Source organism: Dermacentor albipictus, chromosome 2 (genome assembly GCF_038994185.2).
Source record: "Dermacentor albipictus isolate Rhodes 1998 colony chromosome 2, USDA_Dalb.pri_finalv2, whole genome shotgun sequence".
In the NCBI taxonomy this organism is placed as follows: domain Eukaryota; kingdom Metazoa; phylum Arthropoda; class Arachnida; order Ixodida; family Ixodidae; genus Dermacentor; species Dermacentor albipictus.
The window spans coordinates 108350935-108373520 of NC_091822.1; the positions used below are offsets into that span (position 1 = coordinate 108350935).

At 45.6% G+C, this 22586-nt stretch overlaps 1 long non-coding RNA gene across 1 annotated transcript; it reads left to right on the forward strand.

Annotated features, from left to right (window-relative positions):
- The first annotated feature begins 11795 nt into the window (after nt 1–11795).
- On the forward strand, nt 11796–21508 carry LOC135901333 (uncharacterized). Its single transcript, XR_011512109.1, has 2 exons — nt 11796–11850; nt 21273–21508. It is a non-coding gene; the product is annotated as an uncharacterized lncRNA (long non-coding RNA).
- The last annotated feature ends 1078 nt before the right edge of the window (nt 21509–22586 follow it).

Consider the following 22586-nt stretch of genomic DNA (forward strand, 5'->3'; position numbering starts at 1 on the left):
GTATTACGCTTTATTATTTGACGGCCAGTAGCTGTGGCTATGCAGTATTCGTTTTTAAAAGCAGAGTAATGCAGGCACTTAGCAATATATTTATTCACATATGCAATGCACAAAATACGATTAGGATATTGGAAATTACTTTTTGGACATGTTGTAAAGCGCAGTTAACAACGCGCGCACGAACACAGGAAAGTGTAAAAGTAGAATTCGCTGCTGAAATTTATTTTTTATCGCACGTAACGCAATGCGGATATTTGTCAGCGAGTTAATGCGTTTCTGCCCCACTTGCATGCTAGGTCATACTGCACTTGCTAAGTCAACGGGCTCATAATGCACTAAAATCAGTAATCTCCACAAACTTTGGCCGTCATCATTCATGCGCGCGAATGAACTAATACTGCAGCTCTGCACACACAGGTGTATACCTTCTCTCGCACCTTCGTATCGCTCTACGTTACTTTCCTCGCATAGTCGTGCACTTACCGACGATTCAGTCTTTGCGCCCATTTCTATGCAACCACAATTACCTTCTGGTTAGGTTTTGTTTGCTGCGCGGGATGCAAAATAACTTGTTGTCATCCTCCGTCTGATCTCGGCACCCATCCGCACAGCAACAAGGCATTTCGGTCCTTCGCATCCTAGGTCATACCGATCTATTCAGAGGGCTCACAGCGAACTAAAATAAATAATCTCCACAAACTTCGGCCCTCAACATTCATGCACGCGAGTGAAATACTATCACCGCTCGACACACGCACGTGTATACTTTCTATCGCACATTCGTATCGTTGCATGTTACTTGCCTCGCATAGTCGTGCTGTTACCGACGGTTCAAAGTCCGTCCGTCCAATTCTGTGTAACCACACTTTTGGTCTGGTTAGGTTCTGGTTGCCGCGCGCGATGCGAAATAACTTCTTGCCATCCTTCGTCCGGTTTCAGCACCCAACCGCACAGCAACAAGGCATTTCGGCCCTCCCGGAACGAAATTATCGCAGCGATGTGCATAGCACAACAGGCGAAACCCGCGCACTTCGCCTGGCGCGCAGGAACATTCATGGCGGCAAAGGGGCGGAGCAAGGTCACATGTTATCGATCAGCCTATCGCAGGCGTTGTCGGCTGGATCAAAGCCTGTCGGTACCTTTAACCCACCTAAAGTCTCTCAATCACGGAGTTTCCTTCCTCCGTGTCTCTCAATAATTCCCACCTGCACTGCAGCGCTCCTAGCGGCAGCCGCCGGCATTCATTGCATCCGGCGCCACCCTCGAGGCCGCGGACGGCTCACCATAGGGCAGGCACGTACCCAGGATTTTTTTTCGGGGGGGGGGGGGGGGCACCACCTCCACCATCATCATCATCGTCATCATCATCAATCTGTTTTATGTCCACTGCAGGACGAAGGCCTCTCCCTGCGATCTCCAATTACCCCTGTCCTGCGCCAACCGATTCCAACTAGCACCCGCGAATTTCCTAATTTCATCGCTCCACCTAGTGTTCTGTCGTCCTCGATTGCATTTCCCTTCTCTTGGTACCCTTCTGTAACCCTATTGGTCCATGGGTTATCTAACCGTCGCATTACATGACCTGCCCAGCTACATTTTTTCCTCTTGATGTCAATTAGAATATCGTCTATACCCGTTCGCTCTCTGATCCAAACCGCCTTCTCTCTTAACGTTATGCCTAGCAATCTTCGTTCGATCGCTCTTTGCGCGGTCCTTAACTTGCTGTCAAGCCTCTGTCCCATATGTCAGCACTGGCAAAATGCACTGATTGCACACCTTACTTTGAATAACAATGGTAAGCTTCCAGTCAGGAGCTGGCAATGTCTGCCGTATGCGATCCAACCTATTTTTATTCTTCTGTGAATTTCCTTCTCATGATCAGGGTTCCCTGTGATTAATTGACCTAGGTAAACGCACTCCTTCACAGTCTCTAGTGGGCGACTGGCGATCCTGATCTATTATTCCTTTGCCCGGATTTATCATTATGTTCATCTTCTGCATATTAATATTCAACCCCACGCTAACACTCTCTCTGTTAAGGTCTCCAATCATTTGTTGTAACTCGTCTGCATTGTTGTTGAATAGGACAATGTCATAGGCAAACCGAAGGTTGCTGAGATATTTGCCGTCGATCTTTACTCCTAAGCCTTTCCAGTTTAATAGCTTGAATTCTTCTAAGCACGCAGTGAATAGCTTTGGAGAAATTGTGTTTCCCTGTCTGACCCTTTTCTCTATAGGTATCTCTCTGCTTTTCTTGTGTAGAATTAAGGTAGCTGTAGAACCTCTGTAGATATTCTTACGCGAAGGACGAGTCAGTAAGACGAGAAACTATTTACAGATTATATTTACAACAACGGTTGCAGCGCTGACCGGTTAGATTCACAGCGCGAGCCCAGTTCGTTCTTCCTCCTCTTTTCTGGAGTGATGGCGCCCACTTACCTCGTTCAAACAAACAAATACCACACGCATGTAGCAATATTTTTCAAGCTTTTTACGTAAGCGTTCTGTAGTCCTTGATTACGTAGTGCCTCTATGACTACTGGTATCTCTACTGAATCAAATGCATTTTCGTAATCTATATAAGCCACATAGAGAGGCTTATAGTACTCTGCAGATTTCGCAATAACCTGATTGATGACATGGATGTGATCCATTGTAAGGTATCTCTTCCTGAAGCCAGCCTGTTCGCTTGGTTGACAAAATCCAGTGTTGCCCTTATTCTATTGGAGATTGTTTCGGTAAATATTTTATATAATACTGGGAGCAAGCTAATGGTCCTATAATTTTTCAATTCTTTGACGTCTCCTTTTTTTTGTGGATTAGTATAATGTCTGCATTCTTCCAGTTTTCTGGGACCCTTGCAGTCGATAGACACTTCGTATAAAGAGCCGCCAGTTTTCCAAGCATTATGTCTCCTCCATCTTTGATTAAATCGACTGTTGTCAGTGGCGTAGCAACAGAGGGGGCAGGGGTGCCGTTGGCCCCGGGTGCAAGGGGCCAGAGGGGGGGGGGGGGGGGGCGGTGTCATATACGTCTGAAGACACAGCTCTTACTGCCGGCTACACCCAGGGGGAGAGGGGGGGGTGACAGAAGACCTACGGGCCCCGGGTGCCGGACGACCTAGCTACGCCACTGACTGTTATTCCACCTTCTCCTCCCGCTCTTCATCGTTTCATGTCTTGCAGGGCCCTTCTGACCTCATCGCTAGTTATAGGAGAGCTTCTGTATCCTGTTCATTACTGTTTCTAAGTAAGGTATCCTGACTCTTCTCGGTACTGTATACAGGTCAGCTTAGAATATTTCCGCTGCTTTTACTATATCTTCGAGATTGCTTATGATATTATCCTTCGTATATTTTAGTGAATACATCATGGTTTGTCCTATGCCAGGTTTCTTTTTTACTGATTTCAGGCTGCATTCATTTTATACGGCTTCTTCAGTCTTTCTCATGTTATAGTTTCGAATATCAGTTATTTTCGCCTTCTTGATCAGTTTTGACAGTTCCGCGAATTGCGTAACGCTGTGCGGCCGCCAGTCCCATACAACCACGTGGAGCGCAGGACTCTGCGATTCTAGGCGTACTGCGCTCACCGCGAAAGGTTAGAAAAACACCCACATAAGCACAGCAGAGAAGTGGCTACGTGAGGCGGTTCGACCGATAACTGTAGAAGCGTCATTCAAACCAAGTAATTGTTCTCCACTTCCGGCGGCGTTTTTTCTACTTCCCTTTTAAATAAAAAGATGTTGATCCATAAATATTTTCATAAACAACGGTTAACTTTTGATTATTCGCTTTTGCTTGCAGTTTGGTTGTTGCCTTGGCTCTCTCCCTTAGTAGATCGCTTAATTTCTCAGCTCCTTGGGATTCTTGTTTCCGGTTGCCAATTTTGCACGAAATGTGCTATACAATTAGGGAAAAACAGACGAGGTAACGGGTGACAGTAATCTTGCTCATGGGTTTAAGGGTTATTGCAGGGTTTCATGATGGACGCTCTTTCACATTATTTTATTTCCCACCTTATCTAACCCATATCACGTGTATATGGTTCCGCGCATCTGCCAGCGTCGCGGCGAGCCGTAACTCAAGGAAATAATGAAGCAAACGGATAAGTTTAAACGCAATTGGCGTTTTCTCCGGCCGCAACTCGTTCCATGAGAGTACAAACCAGCTAAGTAACAGCCGCATCCCTCTCCTGGTCCCAGGATCAGCCTAAACAAAGAAGGTTGAACTAACTAAAGCAACAGCTATGCGCGTGACGGTTGAATAGACGGTGACAACTGAACGCACCTCGAGTTAATCGGGCGGGTGCAGAATCTATGAGAAAACTGTCCTTCACATTACAAGACATGCCGATAACTACCGCCATCTAAAAGGAGTGAAAAAGGAAGCATAATGCTGACCGATGAACAGCTGCCAAGTCTCAACATTGATCTGGCGGCGCTTTAGGAATGTGTGAGGAGTGGTGGCGTGGGTGGGTGGGGTATGCCATTTGATTTCGGGGGGGGGGCGCCCCCCCCCCCCTGGGTACGTGCCTGCCGTAGGGCATAGAGATTCCTACAAACTTTATGCCATAGGGCACACTAGCCAGTACATTCTAGGCTAGGGCATTGAAGGAGGAAGTCAAGGGAGAGATAATACCATCAATCGGGGAGCTAATGTTTTCTATACTATTTTAGATATTTATTTTGGGAGAGGTGGGAGTGAAAACTAAAGTTTAAGGGGAAGTGGATATAAAGAAAAAAAATAGGAAGGGGAGTAAAAGGCAAGGTGGCGTCAGCCGCCGCCCGTCACAAAGGGTGTAGCCGCCATCCATCCATCCATTGCATCATAGAGCTACGAGTTTCTCACTATAACAGGATGAGTATAGTGTATTAGCCCCGAGAATTAGGAGTGGCGCCCTCTCGCGAGTGACGTCACGGCCAGGACGCCGCTCGCTCCGGCTCGCTCGGCTGCCGCGCGCGCTCGTTCCCTTCGTGTATGCTTGGGGGATGGGTGGCTCGAGCCGTACGTATTGAAGAATACGTCGGCTTCTTTCAGCTGCCATACCTTAACCATAGTTTCTTCTTCAAAAGCGTGTGAGTCGAGAAACTTTGCGGCTTGGATATCGCAAGCTAAGTAGCGTTAAAGGGGTCTACTAGGTTTTGCAATGCATATATGCGCCGTGTCTATCGCTAAATTTTGACTAAAAAAAGAATATCTGCAAATTCAACGCGCGAAGTTGTGTATGATGCTTCGATAAACACTTAACATTCCTTTAGTATTTAGCTATGAGAGGCATTGCATTTTATGTCGAAGGAAAATTTGGTAATTGGCGTCAACATGTTATCCGATGTTAGAAAGACACTGCCCAGCGAAGCTGTCATCACGATTCCTATTACTCTGGTGTGTTGTTCTATTCAAATATGGCCATTCATTGTTGCGTAAAAAAATAGTTAGGCGCGCATTTCTTATGAAAAAGTTTGCTGCTACTTTCATCCCCCTCTGAAACAGGCCTCCAAAAAACGAATTGCTCATGGCTGCTAACACGACGGCGCGTCATGTAGAGTATTTACATAGTTAATTCACAAACACCATAGTAGCAATCACCTGAGAGAAAAGTTTCGTTGTTAAGATCGAGAGCCACTCAATTGAAAGTGATGAAATGTTTCATAGTGGCCCTCAGTAGCCTTTATCGACAATATGGCACACCCCTGATCACGTAACGGTAGCAATCGACTGTCCGTATGGCGAGGCACGCTATGTTCGCAAAACCCATCAGTTCACTACAATTTCGAATTAAAACCATAAAGCATTTTTTACAATGCTAACTGGAATGGCTAAAGTATTCTCGAGCTACTACACCGCGCAGCTTAGATTGCCTACAAAAGGAAAATTCAAGCACCTCACGATGTCTCGATCCAGCGTTATTTAATTATACAAACGGATAACAATTCGCTTCGTCGGTACATAAATTAAGGCTAAATTAAGTTTGCTCCAATCCAGCCGCAAACATTCATAAAGAAAGCACCACAAGCCTTGCATATACTTTCACTTGATTTCTGACCCTCCACCGGGGGAATTTCGATATCTTGAATATGTCCCATACTACTAGTCATTGACGCTTCGACGTCTTTCTGGCTGCAGCTATGCGGTCCAGCAAGCATGCTTCACTAAAAAAATTGGGCCGAGCAGCCTGTGTCAGTTCGCCAAACAGATTCGTCATGTATATTCCTCAAGCAACAAGCACCAGTAAATTTATCAAGTGAGTTTGATTTGATTTGATTTATTAATTTCCATTTACACACACACATGTGCAGAGGAGTGGTAAATGGAGGTGGATGAGGGAAAAAAGCCGCACAGACGCGGCTTGAGGTAACCTCACCCCCTTAGGTACAATATGGCTGCATGGGGTAACACGTCAAACGCCATATAAATTACATTTATATAGTGGCCATAAAACATTGCAGTTATACAATATATGAAAGAACAGTAAAATATTTCCACAATAACAATGCAAAACACACTGCGGCATTGAAATAAATAAATGATATACACTAGGTAACATAGACAAAAAAAAGAGAAACATAACATACATTATTAATCATTAACAAAGGCTCTCTAAAGAGGTGAGTTGAACGTGTAGCACGGAAAAGGGAATATATATTGGTACATTCCTAATTGTACTCTGTAAATAGCTGTAAGCCTTCATTAACTTTACTTCAAGTTTCCGCCGCTTAAAAAAAATAAACACGTGAAGAACCGCCTAATATTGACAAGCAGGTAAAGAAGCAAGTGAGGCGTGTAGAATCTAAGCTCCAGTATTAGTTAAGTCCCCGTGCTACTGCCGAGCGTTTCTGTGAGGAAATGCAAAAATTCGATATTATACCATGAACTTCTCGTCGTGAGCAAACCTGTTTTAGCGGAATAAAATCAACGTGACTGCTGTAGAAGTCATATATAGCCAACTTTGTGACATACTTGTTACAGCGCGGCAGGTATGGTATCATAACTGGATTCCTATAGGCTATGCTTTTGCGTTTGTCTATGTGCGTATGAAAAACCCGCAATGGGCTGGTCTGCGTCGCTTCGGCTGGCACTGTAGCGTTGCCTTCGAGAGCTGCATTGTTGTCTAAGAAATTAGCTCTTTGAATAAATGTTCGCAAAGGAAGACGTCGTAAAAATATATTTGAGACGACCACCATAAGTATACAAGCAGAGAGAACGAGGGTGAACAAACGAAAACACCGCAGAAAGCGCCCGGACAACGCCCGAACTGTAGCAGACGACAGGCGCGAGTCCGTGCCCTGACGTCACGCGAGCGGCGCTCGCAGCGCCGCTCGTGTTCGTTCTCGGGGCTAATAGTAACTCCATGGTAACTCTAGATGCCTGCCGCGTGAGCCGAGAAGCTGGTTCCTGCCCATCTCCTCTTTACTCTGGCGCACCCGGGTTAACCCGGTTCGGCTGCGAGCGCTAGCTGTGGTGGCCATAGAGTTTCCTACAAAAATACTCTATGGTGGTGGCCGCTGCAAACCTAGATCACGTAGCCCAGCCTCCGAGATTTTAGTGGCGTCTGTTGCGATCCCGGAGGCAGGACCCACAATCTCTCGTCAAGCGATTGGTCGAGGGCGCGCCAGCCTAGTTATCGTCACTTCCTCCGCAACAGGAAAAATAGATGGATGGATGTTATGAGCGTCCTCTTTGAAACGAGGCGGTGGGTTGCGCCACCAAGCCCTTGTTACTATGCTGCCTAATAGCCTACCTAGGTTAACCAATGAAAAAGGAAAGAAAAAAAAGCACTATAAACTACCACGTCCAAATTTTCTGATCTTCTATTGCGAACTGTGTTTTTGTACGTCTCCGTCTTTTGTCGTTTCCCTGGTTGGGTTAAAGTCCCTGGGTGGCATAGAGTTTCATATTAGTATACCTAGAGGCAAATCTGGCGCTGCGATCGTTCAACATCATGGGAATGATGGGAAGTACAGGCTTCGGATTGGCATTCTGTTGACTGGCGAACTAGTGTACAAGTATTTTTTTAAAAGTTTCGGTTTCGCTCCAAGCGCAATTGCTATAACCTGCAGTTGGACAGTGCAACGCAAAGCTCTCTGCGTTTGTTATGTTGCTCGGAGTGGCAAAAGCGCGCTGGGCCAGCGACTGGGACGATGCTTGTGTCGCGGTGTGGCGTCGAAGCCGTGACGAGAAAGCGGCGGCATCGTAAACGTTGAAAGAACATGTTTTGAGCGTTTAGACCTTTGCTTGTTAAGTGTGTTAGGTTGGCACTGTAGCGTTACGTGCTTTATGAAACTTCAGAATAGGACAAAGAAGGCACTACTGATACAAGACATATACAATTGTACTTCTAGTGTCTTGACAATCAAATTTTATTGAGGGCTTTATTATGTGCTCGTTTATGTGCTCATTGAAATGCGTGTTTTAGGACTTTGAGAACACAAACTTACTTGTGGTAGGAAAGGTTGCTGCTTCCTGGCTGTAGTCTAGTGTCGCGCAATGGGTACCCGCAAAGCCACGCTGTAACGCTTCGGAAGCGGTACGCCAATATAAAATATGATGGAGCATACTCGTAGGAGGCCACTAGCGTCCTAGCTAGCACTGCAGCAGATGTGCTTAAAAGTACTTGAAGACGTTCAGCAATTGTGACAGCCGACGAAACCTTTCGAAAGAGCGAGAGAGTTCGCAAGTGCCTGTCGTCTGCGAGAAAAGTCTCGCGTTTGCAGCGAGCAGGCGTCGTAGCAGACGACACTTGTAGCATTCCTCTCAAGGGCGCAACGCTTTGTCACAACACAACATTTTTATTTCCAGACATACTTGATGAGTATTTTTATATAAGTACATGCACGGTTGTTTTGCTGTTGCAAAAATGAATAAATAATTATTCTTTGGCGTTAAATTGGGAACAGAATCGCACAAGTATGCATACCCTGGTGTGTCCTGCTGACAAACCATAGTAAACCATGCTTCCATCTCAAAGTCATGCAAAGTTTATGTAGCGTGTTGTGCATTATATAACATACTGCAGAAATATAATTAGATTTTACGCGATAATATTTGAGTATAGCGTTGTTTAGTGCGCCAGAAGCAAACGCCATTAGTCTAAAGACCGAAGTCAATCCGAAGCCTGTACTTCCCAGGTTTCCCAACCACGACCTACTGGAACTCCAGACCTGCACAGATATCCGGCTTCTATGGGAGCAGCTTGCGCCCACTTTCGTTCAACCGACTGCCGTAGGTGGCGCTTTTATAACCTGTTCGTCTGCTACGCGGTGGGCGGTTGTGCGGCGTTGTAAGTAGTACGGCAGCTGTGGTGTTGCGACGAAATGCTTCTCTAGTTGATGATTTTTGCTAACACAGTGACAGAGATGTCACAAGGCTTTGATCGGTAACTTGGCTCCAAAAGTTGACTCCCCGAACCTAAAGAATGTCGGAGCGTGTAGTCTGCTGCTCTCTAAAATAGCGTTAAATAGCCGCTCGCACTGCCTTTTTCAAGGAGATTATTATAAATCCCATTGTGTATAGAGTTCGCAACGTACCCAACAGTTTCATTGTACACGTTGTAAAATTCGCGTCTGCGCTCTTTAGAAACTTGAAGCCACCGTAATGTTCGACGACAGAACGATTACCACTCATTTTAACTCTTAAATGTTGTCCGTGAATGCGTCACGAGCTCAAAAAGTGAATTACGCACACAGATTCACTGCGTACGTATCTTCAGCACCACCGTTATGCTACCGCCGTACTACGCGGAAAAGCTAGCTTTACAGTTTGAAAAGAGTTCCGTGACACGATTTTTAAGGCCTGCGCTGCAGCACGTTTTAAAGCATTGGGATCGCTTAATTTTTTGCGCGCTTTCTACTGAGCTAGACATCCAACGATATTAAAAACAAGATATGCTCACCTTCCCTTGAAACAGAATCGATCAGACTGTTGCACATATCGGGTGGAGGACTTACTAGTGAATACTTTTACTATACTTTTACCAGATCATCTTCCTTTCACTACGGCACACAGTAGTAAATCCTAATGTCATCTACGACATTAGGCTGTCTGTAATCAACTAAAGAAAGCTAGATTATCCTATGAATCTTTTTAAACAATTTTTCCAGTCTCTTAAGGAGGCTAGGAAAGGGAAATTTATGCCGTTGATCTAGCATTGCAGCGGCCACCTATGCTCGTTGTTTACATTTCTTGCACCGCTCATCCTCTTCTAGTTTCACTATTCAAACGCAAAGCATTCTCAAATATGTCTTCTTTTGTATATTTCTGAATTTATTCATTTACCGCCAAAACAAGCGCTTTGTGCCTGCCGAAATGGCAAGACAAGCGCTGAACAGATCGCAGAAGCAGACGACAGCGAACAGGTTATGACTAGCGCCACTCTGCTCGTAAGTTCTTTCCCTAGCGGCAAAAGGGGCGAACTAGACCAGGCGTGCTGGAGGAGGGAGATCTGTGCAGGTCTGTAGTTCAGTAGGTCGTGTTCCCAACTGAACATCGCCCCCGAGTGCTCCGTGGTCTCTGCGCATGCGTTAGCTGAGAGAAGGTGAGAAAGGAGGACAAATTAACTTTACCGGATGTGACGTCACATTGTTGTTTGTTTTTGCTTTTTCGAAATAACTACCCTCGAACTCAGACGCGTGGCTCGCGTCTCGTTCGCGCGCGTATGGCGCGCGTACGTATGGCTGTGGTCCGCTTTTAGTTTTTGGCGAATGCCTCAAGTTGCGGACACTGCGGTGGGCCAGGGCTTGATGACATTTTTTGCCCAGCTGCTGGTGCTACCGCGACGTACTTGGAGCAACGGTAAGTGTTGTGCGATTACCCGTTCTCTTGCTGACACGTAAAAAACCGGTTGCGCATTCGAGCTGTGGTCGATGTGATCTCGAAATTCGAAGGAACACGAAACGGTTGTCGCAGGTCCCGTAGTGATCGCAGTATAATTTATTCGTTCGTGCCTTCAACACTGCAGTTCCTACGCGTTGCACCGATGTAAAAAAAATAACAAAAAAACAGCGGCATCTTCCACGCGCCAGAAATGCATGCACTCAACTAGCGTGGATGTCGTCCTATGATGTTTATCGCGTTCTTAAGTCTATTTTTCTCCATCTCTATAGGATGACTACGCTATGCCCTTCTTATTTACCCATGCAGCGCATTGCTGCATTTAATTAACTTTCTCACTGCTGACCGCGGTATGGGCGTCAGAGGCTTTCAATCGTTGCAGTGAGATAACGAAAGCGTATTTCCTTCACTTAAAGCTTCTTAGTAGCCCCTTTGCGAGCCGTCGAGTTAAATCATACAATGCGTACGTTGTGAGCGAGCTGGTAAACGAACCCACTTTACTGCTGCTGCTACTATCGCTTTTACTGGAACTTTCAAAATTAAACATATATGAGTATGAATCGGCTCACCAAGCTTTATATGCACGTCCGTTGCTTTCGTTCATAGATCATGTGCGTAGCTTTGCAACTGTGACCGATATTTAAAAAACAGCAAGAAGGCAGATGACACAAGTAGTGTGTCTGCTTTAATTGTTGTCTGTGCTGTTTTTAGAATATCAACCAACTCCACGCACTCGTGCTGTTTACAGCTAAAACGTGTTTTTTCTTGTTGCATGAGGAGCATTTGCTTCTAATTGTGGCAGTAACGTTGTGAATTGTCCTCGGCCCAGATCGCTGACTGTGTGCAAATTTGTCTAATTTGTTTCACCTTACTGCTGTCTTTACAGCTTCTGCTTATTTCCTCTGCCTGCACCTTATATTTGTTGTGTTTATTGAGACCTGGCCTTTCTCTGCCTCGTTGAAGACAAATGGACACAAGTACTGGTCGCTGTTGGTTTGTTTGGTTTGCTCAGTCTGAGCGTGGTATGTATATGCATTTGCTAAAAGGGTATGCTGCTGCATCTAATGCAGGTACTGCTTATCTAAAGGTAGATTTAATTAGTAGTGGTTTGAGTGATGTATCACACCAGGGAGTTATTGTTCTAGAAAGGTGACAAAGCTGGTCCACAAATTTAAGGTATGGAGATGCTTAACCATGTAAGTGTTCTAAGTTGCCGTGAAGTATTACACACATTTAAAATTTCAGTTGCAAAAGACATAGTAGAAGAATCCAGAAGATTTGCTGCCAGATGTCTTGAGACAATACATTGTAGAGAAAGCATTATAGTGTGAGCTGCCAATGATCGTCGTCAGCTCTAACCCATTTTTCTATATAGTCATTGTTGCTTCATAGTCTGTTGCCATCGTATGCTTGTTATAAGCAAAAAATTGAGCTGCGTGACTCCCCTGATTTTTCTCGCTCATAAGCTACAAATATTTTGATTTCGGCTGCCTTGGTTCCTCATGGTAGAAAACGAGTGTTTATTAGCCACTTGCCAGCTTCTAAGATCATGTACTTTGTAGTATGGGTGTTTTAAAGGATACTTAACATCTGCCATCATGACTGTGAGTGCTGCTGCCCAGCACTCTTAGGGCTATGCTTAGTACACATGCGCAGCTATTCAAGAAAATTGACATCGGGACAACTGCCATTTAAGCTCACTTGGTAGAGCATTGCAAGCACAAGGCAGAAAACGTGGGTTCAGCTTCGTTGTCTCTTGTGCAAAGCATTATCATGATCTGTCTCCTGGCTTCTTCGTACATCCAGTCAGATAGGCTCAATAATAGTAACGTGCCTGATGGTGGGTCGTTAGTCTGGGTCCTTAGTGCAGCAGCCCAATTCTTTACCCGTTAGGCTACAGATGCATGCATAGTGCGCCAGATTAATCTCACTGGTTCTCTCATAGCAGCTGATTCTTTCAGATGTTATGTGACACAGAGTTTGGGATTCTCCCGTTTCAGCTCAGATGCAACATAAAGCAGACGTTGTGTCTATTTTGGTGAGAAGTTGTGTGTGCAGTTGTTTTGGTTTCTCTGTGTTGACGTATTGTGCTTTGTATTTATGTGGTGTTAGGCATTACCTCAATTGCAGCTTCAATGCTGTGCCCATAAAAACAGTTGTAGGTAGGTGCTCAGGAGTAATGGGAAGCTCATTCTTCCTAATTCTCTCTTGCATACGGCAGGTAGTGCGTCCAGTTTAGTGCCACGCACCTGTGTGGGGCATTTCCTTGTTCTTATTCTGCTGATGTGTTGTACATAGGGGGAAAGTCAGCCCTCTACATCATGGTTGTCAGTGCCGCTGAATACAGTGCAGTCTCAGCCTCGCTGCCTTGAAATGTCATAAGAGGTGACATCTGGGCATAAAGTAGCATCTTGCTGTCCCTTGTCATTGGGCATAGCCAAGGTTGTGGTTGTGCAACCCAAGGATCCTGGAAAAGGAGCAAAAACATTTATTGAGCTCTAGAAAAATTTAATGAATTTCGCGGAGTCAGATGGTGTCTTCCATCTTTTTAGCAATAACCCTCTGCCTCTAGTCCAGGGCTCCGCTGGATGCCGCTGCCAGCTGGGCCTGTCGGATCAGCCCTAGTTGGATGTCCTGACAGTCGCTAGAGAGCATTCCTTTCCATTGCTCTGCACTCAGGTTTGGTGCCGCGTTTGTTTTCTGGCAGGCCTACGTTATACGGTAGAGCGTGGGTGTTTCCTGGCACCATGGGCATTTGTCAGTGTACTGTGTGGGTTGTATTTTACTGAGTGTGTTTAAGTTCGTATATGCACCCGTCTGTAGCAGCCTCCAAGCTATGGAGTCCTCTCTAGTGAGAGAGCTATGCAGTGGGGGGTACCGCTTCCTGCTGCCCTTATAGTGGTTTAGGATAGCCGAGTATTCTCTGGGGACTGGCTCAGTTTCCTCGAGGTCATTGGTGGAGGGTGCTCGGTATGCTGTGTATTCTCGAGCTACCCTGTCAACCTCACGGTTGCCTTCCACGTCCGTGTGACCCGGCGTCCACACTATCGTGTGTCTAATTGGTTGTTCTTTTTCTGGGTTTTGTGTGTGGTGATCTTCAGAGCGAAGTATGTGGAGCGCTCTGTGACCTATTCTGCCTAACATGTAGTTTCGGCATGCTGTTTGGGAGTTGGTTAGTATTGTTAAAAACCACCTAGTCCGATAGCCCTCCGCTGCCGCTAGAGCGACGGCCGCTTCTTCAGCCTCGACTACCGTGCAGTCCTGTAGAGACGCGCTGACGATTTCTCGCATGTCCGAGTTTATGCATTTGTACATAGCCACCCACTTTTCAACATCGGCGCCATCGGTACCGCAGAAACTTCCAGGATCCTTATTTATAACCCCAACGCAGTAGCGGCGGTGATAAATAAGGATCCTGGAACTTTCTGCGGTACCGATGGCGCCGATGTTGAAGAGGCGGTGGCTATGTACGAACGCATGAGTGGAATCAACAGGTGGGACCCTACGCATATGCTAGTTAACCTGTTGTTCTACCTAAGAGGCATGGCAAAAGTGTGGTACGAAAACCACGAAGATGAGCTAACAAGCTGGGACCAACGCAAAGAGAAGTTGACAGAGTTGTTTGGCAAACCAGCCGGCCATAAAATTGATGCAAAACAGGAACTGGCCTCCTGTGCCCAATCCCCCATGGAGTCCTGTCTCTTGTACATCCAGGACATACTGGCACTTTGTCGTAAAGCAAACCCAATCACAACATAACAGAAGCTGAAAAGGTCGGGCATGTGCTTAAGGGCATTGCTGACGACGCCTTTAATCTGCTCATGTGCAAAAGCTGCCCTACAGTTGATGTTATCTTTAAAGAGTGCTGAGAATTCCAGCAGGCCAAAAGCCGATGCGTCTTGCAACCATTCGCCAGACTTCCTAATACTGCTGCAATGCAGACGTGTGAAGATCAACCCACACAGCAGCATGCACCGCCATCGGAAGACGTGGTGTGAATCGTTGACATGAACTGGATGTGATGGCGCCTGCATTTCTGTTCGCGTATCCCTGATGCTACATTTTCAGTCCCCTTCTCACAAGCTATCATTCACCAGGAACTTGAAAACATTGGTTTATGTTCTGTCTGTGCTCTTGCCAACACCAGAGCTAACAAATACCGTTCTACTATTTTTGCTCCATCCCGACGCTTCTCTCCGTGTTATCGCAACCCGACTGAGTGGACAACTGCAGACGACCAGCCGATATGTTTCATCTGCCGCCGCATTGGTCATGTCGCCTGATACTGTCGCAGCTCATCGCCCTTAACACTTCGCACGCCGACCAACCTGAGCCGTTTTGATGAAAATGTTTCGCCCACTGCTGAATCTAACAGCGCCAACTCTGCTAGGAACATGTGGTACAGTTGCTCACCATCGTCGCACGTACACCAGTCTCGTTCACCGCAAACATGTTGCCCATCTTCCTGTTCACTTCAGCCATGTCGCCTTTGGTCCCCTGTGGCATTTGGCCACACCCGTTCGTAAAACTAAGAAATGCAGCCCTCGGAGGTGGTGCTGCATTGCCTAATGCTGCAGCAAATCCTCTGTCTATGCCCACAAGAATAAGTGTAATTGGCGTTAAAATAGACAGCATAGCTGTCCAAGCACTCATCAACAGTGGAGCCCACATATCTGTGATGAGTGCTAGCCTGTGTAGACGTTTAAAGAAGTTCCTCACCCCAGCAGCTGCCCGAGTGCTTCATATGACTGACGGTGGCATGCTGGTTGTTCTTGGAATGTGTACTGCAAGTATAGCTGGCCGTCCTAGTTCTGTTCTCTTTGCTGTGATCGTCTTCCCTCATAACGTTATCCTTGGATTTGACTTTGGATTTGGACTTTTTATCCACTCATTCTGCTCTCATCGACTTAATGACCGGCGTTCTTCAGTTAGAACTGCCTCAACTAGCCGATGCTCCAAGCACCGCCTCCCCGCACTTGTGCTCACTTCACGATGTGCGTTTGTCACCCGATGCAGTTACTTACGTCACTTTGACCGCCCAGCCACAGGTTCCTGATGGTGAATATGTTCTTTGCCCCATCATCGATGTGCTTTGAACCAGTCACGGTTACTAATAATGACATCGTTTTACCGCTTCTGAATTTCAGCCTGTGCGCTGAAGTGATTCCAGCCAGCATTTTCTTGGACAGCGTTTCTAGTGGTTCTGAATTTGATGTTGAGAGTCTGCATTCTGAGAAGGGTTTATTAGTGCCAATTGCAGCTCCCAGCTCTGGTTCATTAACGGATGACTTTGCAAAAATGACTGCACTTAACCTCACCTCTACACAGGCCAGGGACATACGTCTCCTGCTTGAATCGTACAATGGCATCTTTGATTTCGGCTACAGGCCTTTAGGCCGAACATCTGTTGTTCACTACCGTATAAACACTGGAGACACAAATCCTATTTGTCGGCGTCCCTATCGTGCATCGCATGAACATCGAGTCATCCAACCAGAGGTGGGCAAAACGCTCCGCAAGGGGGTCATCGAGCCATCAGCCAGCCCTTGGGCTTTGCCTGTCATCCGTGTGAAAAAAGAAAGATGGTGCCTGGCATTTTTGCGTCAATTATTGCCACTTAAATGGGATCACACGAAAAGATGTCTACTCACTACCATGCATCGATGACGCCTTGGACTGCTTGCACAGTGCTAAATACTTATCGTCCATCGATCTTCGATCCAGCTACTGGCAGACTTCAGTTGATGAAATGGTTGGAGAAGACAGCCGTCATCATGCCGGATGGCTTATATCAGTTCAAAGTCATGCCCTTTGGCCTATGCAATGCTCCAGCGACATTTGAACGTCTGATGGACTCTCTTCTACGAGGCTACATATGGACCACCTGTCTTTGTTACCTTGACGAAGCTGTTGTTTTTTCTCCCATGTTCAGCAGCCGACTTACCCGACTCGCTGCCATTATTGCGGTCTTCTTAAAAGCAGACTTCCAACTGAATTCCACGAAGTGTCAATCTGGGCGTCGTCAGATTACAGTGTTGGCACACCTCATTGACGCATCTGGTGTTCAACCAGATTCGGAAAAAGTTTGTGCCATACGCAGTTTCCCTGTGCCATATTCTGCTTCTGACGTGCGCTGCTTCGTCGGCCTGTGTTCTTACTTTCGCCGTTTCGTCAAAAACTTTGCCAACATTGCTCAGCCTTTAACAGATCTTCTAAAGGAGAACACGCCATTCTCACGGGGCCCGGAGCAGGCTCACGCTTTTGCCGCTCTCATTGGGTTTCTGACCACCCCTCCCATACTTGCCCACTTTGATCCATCTGCACTGACCGAAGTCCACACTGGTGCAAGCGGTCATGGCATCGGCGCTGTTCTCGATCAACAACACAAGGGTACCGAGTGCGTGATAGCTTATGCCTGCTGTCACCTGCCGAGAGAAATTACCCCATCACCAAGTGGGACTGCTTTGCTTTAGTTTGGGCTATCGTCACGTTCCGGTCATATTTGTACGGCTGCACATTTTCGATCGTTACAGACCACCATGCACTCTGCCAGCTGTCTTCCCTCCGGGACCCGAAAGGGCGGCTTGGTCGCTGGGCTTTGTGGCTCCAGGAATTTTCATTTATTGTCACTTACAAGACTGGATGCCTCCAAAAGGACACTGCCTGCCTCTCGTCACCCCGTGGATCCACTTAATCCTTCTACGCATGATCCGATGACCTGCGTGATGGCATTCACTGACATGACTGACATGCACGGCGAACAACAACGCGACGAGTCCTTACAGCCCATCATCGCCGGAATACAATCACTCCAGCAGCACTGACGGCACATGCCGCATGTTCGTGCCGCACAACGGCATCCTCTACCACAGCACTATCAACGCTGATGGCCCTGAGTTGCTCCTTGTCCCTCCTTGTCATCTGCAATCTGTTCTTGAACGTCACGATGCACCGACGGCGGGACACCTTGGAGTTTTGCGTACATACGATCACGTACGACACCGGTTCTTCTGGCTGGGTCTCTACTGCTTACTGCACTCTTATGTCGCAACTTGTGAATTGTGTCAGCACCGAGAGAAACCTCCCCGACCACCTGTCGGATGACTCCATCCAGTTGAAGTTCCTTCCGAACCGTTCTCTCGCTTAGGCCTTGACTTGCCTGGCACTTTTCCGACGACTAGAGTAAACAAGTCGATTGCCGTCGCTACTGATTACACGACACGCTACGCGATAACAAAGGTGTTGCCGACTATAGTTGTGCAACAGACGTTGTTGATTTTCTCCATCACTGTTGTGAATGTGACCAAGTTCTCGCGGCATTATATTGTAAATACAGTCTTTCTATACTTCCAACATCCCCATAACAGTATGCTTTGCCTCTGGCATGTTCATGATCACCGATGGCATACAAAATAGTGATGCAGACTAAGCTTCGCAAAGAATTAATGTTCCATCTCTTCCTTACAGGCTGCTGTGTTTCAACTAAATCTGCATTTCCTGTGTCCAGTGGTCTCGTTGCTCAATTAGTGCTTGCCTATTTCTGTTGCACTGCAACCCACTAATGTTAAAATGTGATACCTCTCCTCTTTTCCGTTGTCCTCCTGTCCTTTTACACTGCTGCAAACTTTTAGATTTCAATGCTCGAATGATTAATACAACAATTGATGCTACCATATTATGTGAAGACTGTCATGACGGCAATAATTTAGGTGGACCTGAAACTAAATGAAAAAAAAGAAAACAGACGTGTGAGTAGGAATAACTTGTGACCAAACTGGCTCCATGCTAAACTTTGCCTCAAGGAAATTGGTCTTAAAAGTCTCAAACCCTTTTCGTGCTCTCGTGACTGTCTAATATACAGTCACGGAAGTTGCACAAAAAGGAGTGCCTTTCTGTTGGGGAACTGTTTTTATCACGAGTATGCTATACAGCACCAGTTGTGCTATGAGCAGGCACAACTGCACATACAAGCTATAGCCTGAACTTTAAAGTAATTTCAGATCTATTTGTGAACTTCCCAAGCCACTTCACAACTGCAAGCTGAATCTGATGTATGCTGTCTCAGGGTCATGACCTATATTTGGGGGAAGACTAAGAATGCAGCCTGTGACTGAAGTTTCAGTGTTTTGAGCCCACCATTTCGAAATGCTTTTTATGTGCACTCAGTAGGAGACAGTTCTCCAAGCTTCTTGATATGATTTTCAGTGATACTAGAAGCAAAGCTTATTAGTTGTATTATACTAAATTTTCATATTTTCTCTAATATACTGTGGTCGCGATAACACCACACTGCTTAAAAGGCATTGAGAATAAAAAAGCTACTTATTTGCCCTAGTATAATGTAGAAATCGGCATTCTGCAGTCTGAAAAGTGAAAACAAAAACATTATCGTTGCGACATTCACAGCCACTTTAGCTGCTCATAAAATCATTGATGTACATGTAAAGAGCCTCTATGTTGTGTCTGTTAAAAACATGCTCCATCATGCTGCAGCATTATGCACATTAGCTTTGTGTAGAAGCCACAGCTGTTGCAATGTGCTGCACCGCAATGCACCTTGGTTATGTGGAAAAGCTACCATTGTTGCTATGCTCTTTACTGTTATACACGTCAACCTTGTGGCAAAGCCACTGCACTTGCAATGTGCTGCACCTCAAAATGTTTCAGGTATGTGGGAATGCACACTTGCATGCGCTAGATTTGGGCATTTTTATGCAAATAATTATTTTTTCATACCAAGCACTTTGCAGTAGGCAATTTTACGTCCCGACTCGTTTCGGTCTTCTGCATTGAAAACAAAAATATGTTACAGTGACCCCGAACCTGTTTCCCAGCATAACAACCTGACACTCTAGCCATTTGACCACTGTCGTGCACATACTTCTTGCTCCCCAATGCATTGCTGTGTGTATGGGATAGTGGCACGTGTATAACAGTGCATAATACATGTCAGAGCATGTGTGCATATACAAGTTGCTTATCAAACTGTGAGCATGTCAGTCTCTCCCATTCTTCCTTTGTAGCTGGACTTCGAGGTGCTTTGTTAGAATGCACCACCTTCGGGATTCGCTCACATTTCCAAGTCCCCCTCACTGTAGCAGCTAGCACAACATGGACACTGTACCTTTATGCTGTAATGTTTCTTCACTGGAGTACAAAAAGGAATTGTGTAGATCCAACATACATGTTAAAAGTGGTTAATGAGAATCTATGAAACATTCATATTTAATGCATTGTTGCAATCCAAATGATGGAAAGCGTATTTGCGTTGGCAAGCTAGCAGTAGCAGATGTCACAGGCATGTTATACAGGGAAGCCACCTTATCACCTATAGCTGTTCTCTGTGCAGTGAGGATGAAGGTGACATGTGCTTGTTTAGTGAAGAACGTTGACAAGAGGTGTATGCACAGAGACATATGACACTTATCTTAATACTACATGTAAGGCTTGTATACTTGTGTCGCAGGGACACATACCCATTCTATGAGATGGGCCTAGAATAGGCACGTGCCCATTTGCGCATACTGCATAAGCCAAGTTTTCCACTCGTCAAAACAGCTGCCACCACAGTGTTAGGAAAGAGGCAAAGAAACCATGCCTTTGCATTCATACTCTCCTCACAAAGCTTGTGTCATATATGCAATCACTCGCCATACACAAATACATTGGTCAACACTGCAATGTTTGGAAGAACCCAAACCAACGCTACATAGCCATTTACCTGCAACATAAATCCCAACTGTGTCTGGAATCTACATAATGTTTCTTAATTTTTCAGGCATTTGGTGGTAGAGGCCAGCGCATTAGACAGAAATCCTTCTTGACTGCAGCAATGTTCAGAATGTAGTATGAGGTACTCTGTCTAGCTGGAAGTTGAAGATAGAAGTTATATTAGTAGTTAAAATATAGTAGCTAGTATTGAAACTACACATGCAATCAAGGCTGAGCCACATGCGAACACGGAAGAGCAGACACACACGGTGGTCACTTGAGCTGGCATTGTGTAGCTTTACCAACAAGCCCAGCTGGACACTGAAGTAAGGCATGTTGTTGGGCTAGTCAGCTTGTAGCTTCAGCAAAATTTTAAACTGTGTGAGGAAGACAGGACATGAACAAAAGCATAGATGCTTGCGCAAAGTATAGACTTCCGACTGGCTTTGTTTGGTGAAGGCAGAGAGTTTATAAGGTTCTTCAAAATGGCAAAACAAAAAACATTCGCAAAGAAATTGTGCAAGAGGCAGATATGAAAAATAGCAAGGCCACCTGTGCATTAAGAGTGCAGTAGAGTCCCAAGGTGCCCATCTAAGAATTCTATTTTTTTCCTTGATAGGTATCAAGAAGGTGAGCTAACTTAGTTGTCACAAATTTTAGCGATGTGGAATGCTTTGATGACTTCTCTTTCTGCTTTTGAGCTTGCCTTCGAAAGGAATTTATTCTGTTCCAGATGAGGCAGGCAGCTTTTGCTGTCGCAGCTCCTGCACTGCAAGAGGAGATTCTCAAGGAAAGAATTACTCAGATGGGCACATTAAGACTCTCCTGCACTCTTAATGCATACATGGCCATGATATTTTTCATCACTGCCTCATGCACAAATTATTCGCAATTGCTCCTTGTTTTGCTAATTTGAAGTACCTTATATATTCTCTGCTTTCACGAAATAAAACCAGTTGGAAGCCTGTGCTTTGTGTGCGCCTATGTTTCAGTTCATGTCCTGTCTTCCTTGCGGAGTTTAAAATTTTGCCTAACCAGCTGTATAGCTTGTGTATACAATGAGTAATTAATATTATGATGACTGCAGCACAGCAATGGTCTAGTGGCATAGTGTCGACATAGTGTAGAGATCGTACTAAGTAAAAAATCTGGAAATGCCATAAATTGTGAAATCAACCCTTATCCCTTGGTTTCCTACAGCTGCAGAGCACTTGACCACTGCAGCAGTCAGGCATGCTGTATATTGACACGTGTACTTCTTTATCGGGCGACCACTTCTCGCCACCTAACAAATGTAATCGCGCTGCGCAGGACGTGCCTGCATGTAAAAGAAGTTTCTGGAAGTTATCGATGGGTTCCATCCACTGTCTTTCACTGCAACTTGTGTTATCTAAATGCATGTGTGCGTGACGTGAATAATGTGAAACTTTGTGAAAGGCACGCGGGTCCCAGCGATTGCTCTGGAACATTCGACGACAGATGTATAAAAGCCGACGCGCTTGACCCGCTCATCAGATTTTCGACGACCGCCGATCGTGTTCGCCGCTACCATCCTTCTTTGAGTGTAGCCTGTTTTTGAGGGCACAAGTTCGCCCAATAAAACGCTCGTTTCATTAATCACAGTTTTGCTGCCCACGTGACAATATTGGGGAGTGCCAGGAATTGAGAGATCGAGACAGACCGCCACTAGAAGTTCCCTGGGCCAGGTGACAACTCAAATGCATCCAAATATTTCTATATTTCACTATATAAACTTTTGTAGAATGAGGAACTTTTCAAGGGTGCAGTTGTTTCACACAAAAGAAAACTATTACTAAATAGTGACCAGTTTCTTTTGTTTTGTAAGCCAGATTGCATGTATTTGACATTGCTTACTGACTCTTACTTATTCTCGCTGTCTGATACAAGCATATGCCTTCACATGTTTTCAAACAATGTGTGGAGCCATGTTTTTGGTGGAATAAAATTGGTCCCAATACAGAGCTTCGTGGCACACCAGATCTTACTAGCAATCACGGAGAAGAAAATTCATTAGTAGTTACAAATT